Source organism: Pinus tabuliformis, chromosome 2_1, assembly GCF_031772625.1.
Source record: "Pinus tabuliformis cultivar Carrire ecotype Pingquan chromosome 2_1, CPIR1, whole genome shotgun sequence".
NCBI classification, from domain to species: domain Eukaryota; kingdom Viridiplantae; phylum Streptophyta; class Pinopsida; order Pinales; family Pinaceae; genus Pinus; species Pinus tabuliformis.
This window is the reverse complement of record NC_142299.1, coordinates 669,604,520-669,614,461: the sequence shown is the minus strand read 5'-3', so window position 1 is coordinate 669,614,461 and position 9,942 is coordinate 669,604,520.

Genomic DNA, 9,942 nt, shown 5'->3' with positions numbered 1-9,942 from the left:
AATAGGTGTTCCTATGGAATTTTATCATCCATCATCTCCTCGTTACCTGTAGGCAAGGTTAACTTGGACAAAAAAATTGCAGCCACATTTTATTTCCATGGTTTGTCAATAATAATCAAATCAAACTATTGTAATAATAACAACCATCTAATTATCCTGGAATTGACATGAGGATTATTCAACAAATATTTTTTGGGATGGGGTCTCCTAGGTTAGTTTTGGGGCAAAAGCCCAAATTTTTATGTAAAGGAATGTAAATTCTCCACAAATTTTGGTCACAGAGCACGTAGATAGTTAAAGACTCAAAAAGGTTTTTACCCTTCTTTATGTAAGCTAGGCCAGCTTTTGAAGGGGATTGTATAAATAGGTGTGTCTTAGAGAGTATAAGGTAGAAGATTGATGATGAAGATGAATGTAATGGGTCAATAGTAGGAATATCGTAAAATTCTTAGAGGAGGAAAAGTCTCTACAACTGTGTGCGCAGAGGCCTAGAGTAGAGTCTGCAGTTGAGTGCACAGACCCCTGCAGCTAAGTGTGCAAGGAGTCTTGAGTCTGTAAGATGAACTGAATATTAATAAAGAAGATTATTACATAAATTCCTGTGTTTTATCTATTCACTTCTGTTATGTATGAATGCACTTTATGTTGTGATGAATGATTGGTTTATGAAATAATGTTGTATTGATGAACGATTTTAATGGAGCTATAATTTTATGTGAATGCAATTGACATTAAGGGTTTATGCGAAGATTATATCGTTGTACATTAAAGTTATCAAACACTTAAGCAGATCTAAGAAAATACTGGGTTAAGAGTAATATTTGATGCGCGTAAGTAGTTAATTTACCTATTCAGGGTCCACAAAAGCCAGTTGTAGACCTTCACGGAGGTCTAGAGGCTAATTAAAGGAAGTTACATCGATAAGCCATAAAGGCTTATCGATTTGTGTGAAGGTAGGTTTAGGGCACAAAATGACATCACACTGATCTCTGGGTGCGGAAACTTGGCTCCAGCATCCCCCCATATTGCTTCGGTTGAGACTTCAATCTGCGCTCTATGGATTGATGCCGAAAGGGCCAGTAGAGTAGGGATTTATTTGGCGTAACTAACTCTAAACATGCATTAGGACCCACTAAGCCAACAAATGGTTACATTGTCGGGACTGAGATCTGCATAAAGAGATGTGTGATGTCGCATCACTCAAATCTGACAAAGAAAGAAATTGAGAAGTGGTTAGATAGAAAGATACAAAAATTCACGACGTAAGAGAACAGAAATCTGCACCTGAAAAAAGAACAGTGGTTGGATAGATATCGATACACAGAGATACAGGAATTTTACTTTTGCACCTTCCTCATCAAATTCTACAAGTGGATCACTAAATTGGTAGACGGGCAAGGAAGGTGGAGGCTTGACGGTCCAATAGTGTAGACCTTGGAGCTAGTGCGGAGGTTGGAAGCTTCTAAAGATAAGATCGCACGTGCTGTTGGTCACTGGCTTGATCGAGTCATAGGAGGATTTGTGACAGAATTTGCAGTTGATACCTAAATCAATTATAGTGAAGCAAAGCAATTATTCTTCAAGGGGACGCGAGGTAAGTACTTAAGATCTTTGAATACTTGGATTAAGATGCTCTTGTGTGAAAAGCGGGTTATTCCATTACCTTAATGTTTGGTCTACATGAAGCGGATGAAGTTTTAGAAATCAAAGAAGAACAGGTCCTAAATATAACCCATTGATAGAACCTCCTTCAAGTGACGACAAGGGAGTGGTACAAGCCTCACTACGAAGCGCTATACAGTTGATAAGGTAGGGTTTTCCACAAATACCTCATCTGCCCACAACACCTCCACCTTCACCTCCACAACATACACCTTCACCCACACCACTACCATGATCCAGGTGGCTCCAGACACATTGAAAAGTCCAGGAGGACTCAGGAAGGGTCAAAAATCAAAGTGTTTGGATTATTCTCAAACCAAGTTCATGTTAAATATCTTATCGTCATGATCGTGGTGGTGTGAACGGTTCTCAATCCGAGTCCGGATGAGGAAGATAGAGGTAGTCAAATTTTTGGTTGAATTTTGCTAATTAGGCAGGGTTAATGGAGACACAATTTAGAATTTTTCTGGTGGATGGAATTCGTCCAACTCCAGTTGGATTCCGAGCAAAATTGTTGCCTTGTTTAAATGACTCCTTCGGTCCAAATTTAGAATTTTAAAAAATGGGCATATGGTTAAATAAACAAAAAATTATTGAAAAAAAGGGGTGGTGGGGCCACCCACCAACCCCACCACCCCAATCCTTAGCATATAATGTTATTAGTGGAGGGGCAAGCCACTACCCCTAGCCCCTCCCACGGAACCGCCGTACTCTGTGCAGTGAAGGTGGGTTGGCCCTTGGGGTGCAAACCCAACCTCAAACCATGCCACTCCATGCATATGGGCCACCTCACCGCGATAAAGGCAACAAATGATGGAAATGGGGGCAGGCCACCCAAAATAGCAAACCCACCACCCCAATCCTAATCTTCCTGGATTGGAAGAAGGAATTTCATGTGCATGTGGATGCATCATGTATTATGCTAGGAGCCGTACTAACATAGGCTGGTGAGGGAGAACTGGATCATCCTATAGCATTCGCAAGTAGGAAGTTGTCTAAAGTAGAGAAAAATTATTCCATGACATAGCGCGAAGGATTAGCTATGGTGTACGCGCTCCAGAAGTTCAGACACTATTTGTTGGGAGGACACTTTAAGATGTATATGGATCATTCCGCATTCAAGTACCTGGTCAACAAGCCTATGTTGGGGGGGGAAATATGTAGGTGGTTGTTGTTGTTCTAGGAGTACGACTTCGAAGTTATTGTGAAGCTAGGATGACTGAATGCGGGACCTGATCATCTATCGCGCATTGAAACTAGAGAGGATCCTCCTAATTTAGAGGAAGGACTTCCTGATGTACAGCTCTTTGTAGTGCACATTGCAGACAGTCACTTTGAAGATATTATCCACTTCCTAATGACAGGATCAGCTCCGGAAGGTTATACAAGTCAACAGAAGAAGGAACTGGTAGTGTGTGCGTCAAACTTTTCTATCATTGCAGGGAACTTGTACAAAATGGTGTCAGAAAAAATATTGTGATGTTATGTGCCTGGCTTTGAACGAAGCATCATCCTCATTGAGGCTCATGGAGGAGCCGTGGGAGGAAATTATGCATGGAAAGCAACAATGCAGAAGATTCTACAGACTGGGTTGTGGTGGCAAACCATGCATAAGGATTCGAAATCATATTGTACGGCATGTGATGCATGTCAAAGGATTGGTAGGCTGTTGCGGAGGGATGACGTTACAACCACTCGAAAAATGGGCAATTTACTTTGTGGGACCAATTCAGCGTCAAGGAAAGAAGACGGGTGCATGGCATATCATCACCGAGACTGCATATTTGACCAAAAGGGTAGAGGCATAGCCTATGAAGGACTGCACAGGTGCGATAGAAGAAAAATTTATTTTTGAGTATGTCCTGATGAGATTCAGGTGTCCAAAGATTTTGATGAGCGATCACGGTATGCACTTTCTTAACAAAACAATCAGCACGTTGAAAGAGGAATTTTAGGTGTATCATCAGAAAGGTATGCCTTATCATCTACAAGCCAATGGGTTGGTGGAAGCATTCAATAAGCTACTAGAGAACACGCTGATGAAGGTTTACAATTCTTAGAAAAATGACCGGCATGTGTGCGTACCTGGTGTGCTATGGACCTATAGAACGACTTGCAAGAAGTTGACTCGACAAATGCCTTTTAGACTCGTGTATGGTGTAGAAGCTATGACGCCAATGGAATACATTGTACCTAGTTTTCACATAGAGGCATTCACAAGAATGGCAGATTGCGGAGCCCTAGAAGAGAGGCTCACGTAGCTAGCGAAGCTTGAGGAGGACCGATTTCTAGCTAGATTTCATCAACAAGTTCAAAAGGAGTGCGAAAAGGCATGGCATGATTGGCACATCAAAATGCACACCTTCAAGGTCAAGGATCTAGTATTGTTATATGACAACAAGTTTGATAAATTTCCATGGAAATTTAGAATGCACTAGCTAGGGTCGTATGTCATCAAGGAGATTACCGATGGTGGAGCAGTTCATCTGGTCAAATTGAATGGATAACCCTTCCCAGGAAAGGTGAATGGTAGCTGATTGAAGCCATACACTAGTGATCCAGCTAGGTGACTATATGAGGGAAGCACAGTCTTAGCACTCCAGGCAGTTGAAAGGAAGTGCGGGACTATAAACTACACTGCCTAGGTCGGAGAGTTGCGCAATCAGGGAACTTCGCGGAACGAAGAAATGTCACAGAGTCCGCAAAAGTACGCAGGGAGCTGCACTACAAAAGGAAAAACTGTGCAGGATAGCCGGAAAGTGACCGTTAAAGTCATTGTTCATGATTTGATGATGAAAAAACAACCAAATAGAGTGGGGGAGGCATTTAAGTCAGAATTTATGGGCCAGATCTTTGAAAATTTGCCACAAATCTAGCATTAATGAACCAATTGTGCAGGAATGGTCAGATTTGAATTCGAAAATGGCTATAAATTACAAATGGTTTCCCAGTGGAAAACACTTAGCATTTTGAGAATTGAGGTGTTGAGCTCTCAGGCATGCATGAACCATGAAAACTTTGAAGTTTTGATAGCGAGTTCAGTGTTTGAGAAGTTTCCAAAGGAGACACAGGAGTTGTTGAATAACATCATGTTGACGTCGACTGAGACTGTAAATGTTGGGGAAGTAATGACAATTGAAGGAGTTGTTCTAGAGGTAGCCATGGCAGCCGAGGGAGCTGCCCCGGAGGTTGCAACTGCAAAAGAACCGACTGAAGTACCTAAGTCACCACAGTCGTCCAGGCTGAGGCCTACACCAACCAAGGAGGGTCTGAAGAAAAAGAAAGGAAAGCAGGATGTGACACCACAACCAGTGCACGCATCACCTAGAAAGCACCCACAGAAGGATAAGGCCCACCGTGCAGGAAAAGGGAAAGGTGGTTGACTTAGAGCTAAAAGATGAGGTCTAAGAAATCCCCATAGATGATGAGGATATTGCAATGGAAATGGAGGATGTTGAGGTTGAGGGGTCTGACCCCATTTCTAAGCTAGCTGAGTACATTCCTCCGCACAGGGGTAAAATGAATGTGTCGAAGGATATTGATGAGAGCAAAGTCACCCTGTACACACCCCTACTGCCAGAGAAAATTGTCTTTGAGGGACTTTGCTTGGGGCGTGTCCCCCTTTTAAAATTGGAAGACTAGGATTTAGCTGACACTGAGCATTTCCATCATTTAACAAGAGACAAAATTATGCACCATGTCTTCCACAAAAACATTGTAGTGACTGCTTTGGAGCCGAGGAAGTGGCTGAAAGCCATGGACAAGGCTGGCCTACTAAACCTGTTATGGGTCTTGCATTACAACTGCGCGCCCATTACGATGATCATGATTAAGTAGCTGCTATGCTTGGTGCACGATGGGTGTATGTGGCTAGAGGAGCCGATACCCATCACTGACATGTTGATCCATAGGATCACGCGGTTGCCGCACTCAGGAGAAAATATGGCCATGGTGTTTGGCGAAAAGTCTGGTGAGCATGCCCTTGCTGATGCGATGAAGGAAAAAATCAAGCTATTAAAGAAGCCACACGATTATGCCATCACAAGTATCTGTGACCCCGTGGTCAAAGTGGCAATGCAAATCATGGCAGGAAAGGTCATGAGGAAGTATCGCATAGATGAAGTTTCGGAACCAGTGATAGCCTTGGTGGCCTAGTGCATAGAGGATGTACAGTTTAACTGGGTGTGCTACCTCTACAGTGAGTTCCTTGCGAACTGCTGCGAGGCAAGGATCATAGTAAGACATTCCACTATGCATGGCTACTGCTGTCCATAGTGATGGTTGCGTGGGAGCTACCTAAGGATAGCCAATTTCCTTTGGTTGCACTAGACCTACCAGAAGCAGCAAAGTTCGCTTCACTGTGGGTTACGCAGGATCCTCAGTGAATCAAGGACAGCAAGATCTTTTGGATCTTGATGGAGATGAGCATCCATATGGCCATCAATTGCAAGTTGTGGTTATCACCAACAAATTCTGATAAGCTACAGGAGTACGTGGAATTCAAAGCCGACTTCCACCATGTCTCAATACATGTGCGAAAGGACCCTAAATAGAAGTGGCATGACTTACCATACTTGGTCACAGATGATAGGATTACAGCGGTCCTCGACTGTTGGCTAGCAGATTGGCACACTGCCATGGACTTGATAGTGGCACCTAGCAAGTCCGCTGCATAGTGAAAGAAGGAACAAACCAAGCTAAATATGGAACAATTAGTCGTGAAGAAAAGAAAGGAGGCCAAGGATAAGGCCAAGGGAGAGCACGTTGCCACAAAGCAGATGGGTGGGCAAGTGGAGGAAGAGGAACTTGGCTCTGACTGGAGTCAGAAATCGCCTTCTCAAGAGCCAGAAGAAGAGGATGAACAAATGAAGTAGGGAGGAGCGGACCCGGAGATGACTCCATTCCACACCAAGCACAACATAGATCCAGAAAAAGTAGGGCCATGAAAGAAGTCCAAGGCTAGCAAGACGTCTCTTGACCTGATCACCCTAATGGAGGGGGACTTGAATGACATAGGTGATATGGTGAGGGATGCCATTGTGGAACTGTTGCAGTAGTTTGAGGAAAAACAATAGCAGGCTTTGGGTGCAATCCAGACGAGCCTGTGTGAGCTGCAGATTGACGCATCATAGGTACAGACCAACGCGGCATCAACCAATTTGGTGCCTGGCACCTCTGAAGTAGTAGGGATGCTATGCACACAAGATCCTTGAGCAATAGTGATGCTGGATGGAGCACTGACTACAAAGTTTGATCTAAAATGGATCTTAAACCCTCTAAACCTCTAAGTCTTCAAATATTGGAAAACACTATCGCATGGAAAAACACTAAGAATTGGTAGAAACAGAGCTAAGTGGAGGTTTAAATGGCGCTGCACAGGAGCCGTTGGATCGAGCCGATCAATGGTCTAGATCAAATCGGTGATATCACATAGGCGGAGGTCAGCAAGGCATATCGGCGCTAACCCTAAGTGAGTTACGACTCCGATCCAGTGATATAATGTGGACCATCGGATTGGCGCGCAGATCAATGGCGGAGACCATGTATGTCGTGTTGCAGATTTAAAAAGGGAAGGACTTACCGCAAGCCAGAGACATAAGCGATATGTGATTGCGACTTATCGCATCACAATATAACAAAGGGGTGATGCCAAGAGGACCATGGGCCTTGTGACATGCGATAAAGGCTGGACCCGATAGGGATTATGGACGCGATTTAAATATATTTGAAGTTCGATCTTTACGGATTTCTTTGTATTTCCCCGTGTATTGATGTTTGGCCACATGCAATGTGATATTGCGATAGAATGGCGGACCCAAAAGATTTATAAATACGGCTTCATATAATTTGAGTTCCATGGTAAATGGTTTTTCGGGCAGACTTTAGGTGGTAAGTGGTATTGGAGAGGCTATGCCTAATCCCATACACTGGCTGACATGTAGCATGTCGCAGGAGAGAGAAAACCACTTTTTCGGGTGGGTAATCTCCATGCACATAGGTCACCTGAAATGGCTATCAACCATTGGATTGGGAGATTTTGGATCAACAGTGGACTTGCAGTAGTGATCAAGCGTGGACCCAAAAGGATTATGGGGTGGACTTTATATCGTTTGAAGTCCGGCTTTGGTGTTTCAGTCAGGATTCCTGTGTTTTTAGTGTTTTCCTAGTATTTCTATGTCTAAACAGAGAAGTGTAATTTCATGGGATTTTCACCCACACCCAAGATCTTTCCATTTGTGAATGGTTATCTATGTGCCTTAAGCATTTTACAATGAGTGTTTAATGCTCGACAGGGAGATGAAGGGACAAAGGCTGGGAGGCAGAGAGCCCGAAAAGGAAGGTGAACAAATAGGACCAAGAGGCTTAAAGACCACTCAATGGCAGAGACAGAGGGAGAGAAGTAGTTGCTTAGAGGCAGAGAGTCAGAGAAAACGTAGCTATGAACAGTTGATTAGAGGCACTAAGAGGGAGAGTCTGTGTACTCTTTAAACACGAGTTTTTCTAATGAAATCCCTGTGTAATATCACTGTTGATTGAGCTCACACATATAAACTCTGTTCTTGAGGACATAATATAGAGGTTGACACTAAAAGCTAGACCAAGATATGTAGCCAGGAAGTCTGGTGAACTCCTTGATTATTCACTGTGCTGATGTGTTGAATTGTTATGTTTTCTGATTGTTAAATGTCTGTATTATTCGTAATCTTTTCAATCCATTGCACTAAGTAATATAGGCATTCCTTCACATGAGTTTATAATACCTTAATATTGATTTAATATCCATTTTCAGATCGAGTGGTATCAAAGCATTTGGTTTTGGTTTTGTTAAGGTTAGACAAGCTTGTGATAGATTTTGAATGCTAACTAGTTTAAAGCTAACACTAGGAGAAGGAGAACTTGTTGAGGCTAATCCAGAGATTGGAAGAGTCTATTCTCAGAGGAGAATGGCAGAAGAAGCTCCATTGGGATCAGAATCTCAATTTATAGAAAGTTTTAAGGCACTCCAAGCCATGGTGGAAGAGATGTATCTGGAATTTAAGAAGGGTCAAGGTGGAAGCACTTCAACACCTAAACCATACAAAGGAGTAGAGGAACCTTTTCTAGTTGCCTCTCCAGAAGGCAAATGGAAAGGGGAAATTCCTCCTCCACCATCTCCTCCATCATCACCTTCATCATCCTCATCATCTTCTAGCTCTTCTAAGAAGAAGAAGAAAACCTCCTTAATCAAATTAGATGTGAAGTTTGGTTTTCAAATTTATGATGGAGAACTCAATGCAAAAAATCTAGATAATTGGATAAGAAAAATTGATGTCTATTGCAGGGTACAGAATGTTGATTCGGAAAACAATAAGATTTAGTTGGCTAGCCTTCGACTTGGAGGAACTACACTAGTATGGTGGGAAGGAAAGACACAAGCTGATCTGCAGAAACATAGTAAAATCATCTCTACTTGGAATGAATTTGTTTCTGCTATCAAAAATCAATTCTACCCTTTAGCTTACATGTAGTAGGCAATGATGAGTTGGAAAACTCTTCGCTAGTTTAAGGGTCAGAGTGTATAGAGTTATACTTAGGAATTCATAAAGAGAGCTTTAACTCTAGGTATATCATTAGATTCACCTGAGACTTTATTGAAGTTTATAGGTGGTTTTCATAGCTATTTAAAGCATACTATTCTCATGTTTAATCCCACTAGCTTAGATGATGTATCAGTTCAAGCCACACATCTAGAAGCTAGAGGTAAGAATGTAAACCCATAGGTTGGGGGTTCATATAAATATTCTGTAAGCAAGAGTAAGGAAAAGAAGAAACTAAAATGGAAGGAGAGGAAAGCAAACACCGTAAAGAAGGATAAACCTTCATGCACTCATTGCAACAAAGAAGGACATGATGAGGCACAATGCTGGCTTTTGCATCCAAAACAGAAACCTAAGAAGTTCGGTGGAAAGGAGAAAAAGAAAGTTGTTTCTATTCAGCAGGACTTGGGATCAAATTCAGGCAATGAAACAATAGTTACAGCCACAGGTATTAAAGGTAAAGATTCTGAAGCATCCACAAGTAGTTCTGTACAATCTGTTGATAATGAAAATAATGAGAGGGAAAGAAATGAGCTTTTTCGTATTAGAGTGATTTCCAAGCATAATAAGATTGATACTTTGTTTGATAGTGGATCACAAGTAAATTAAAAACAATTGTAAAGAAGTTGGGATTACAAACAAAACCTCATGAGAAGCCATATCCATTAGGTTGGGTGTGTGATAAAACAAAGCTACCAAGTAA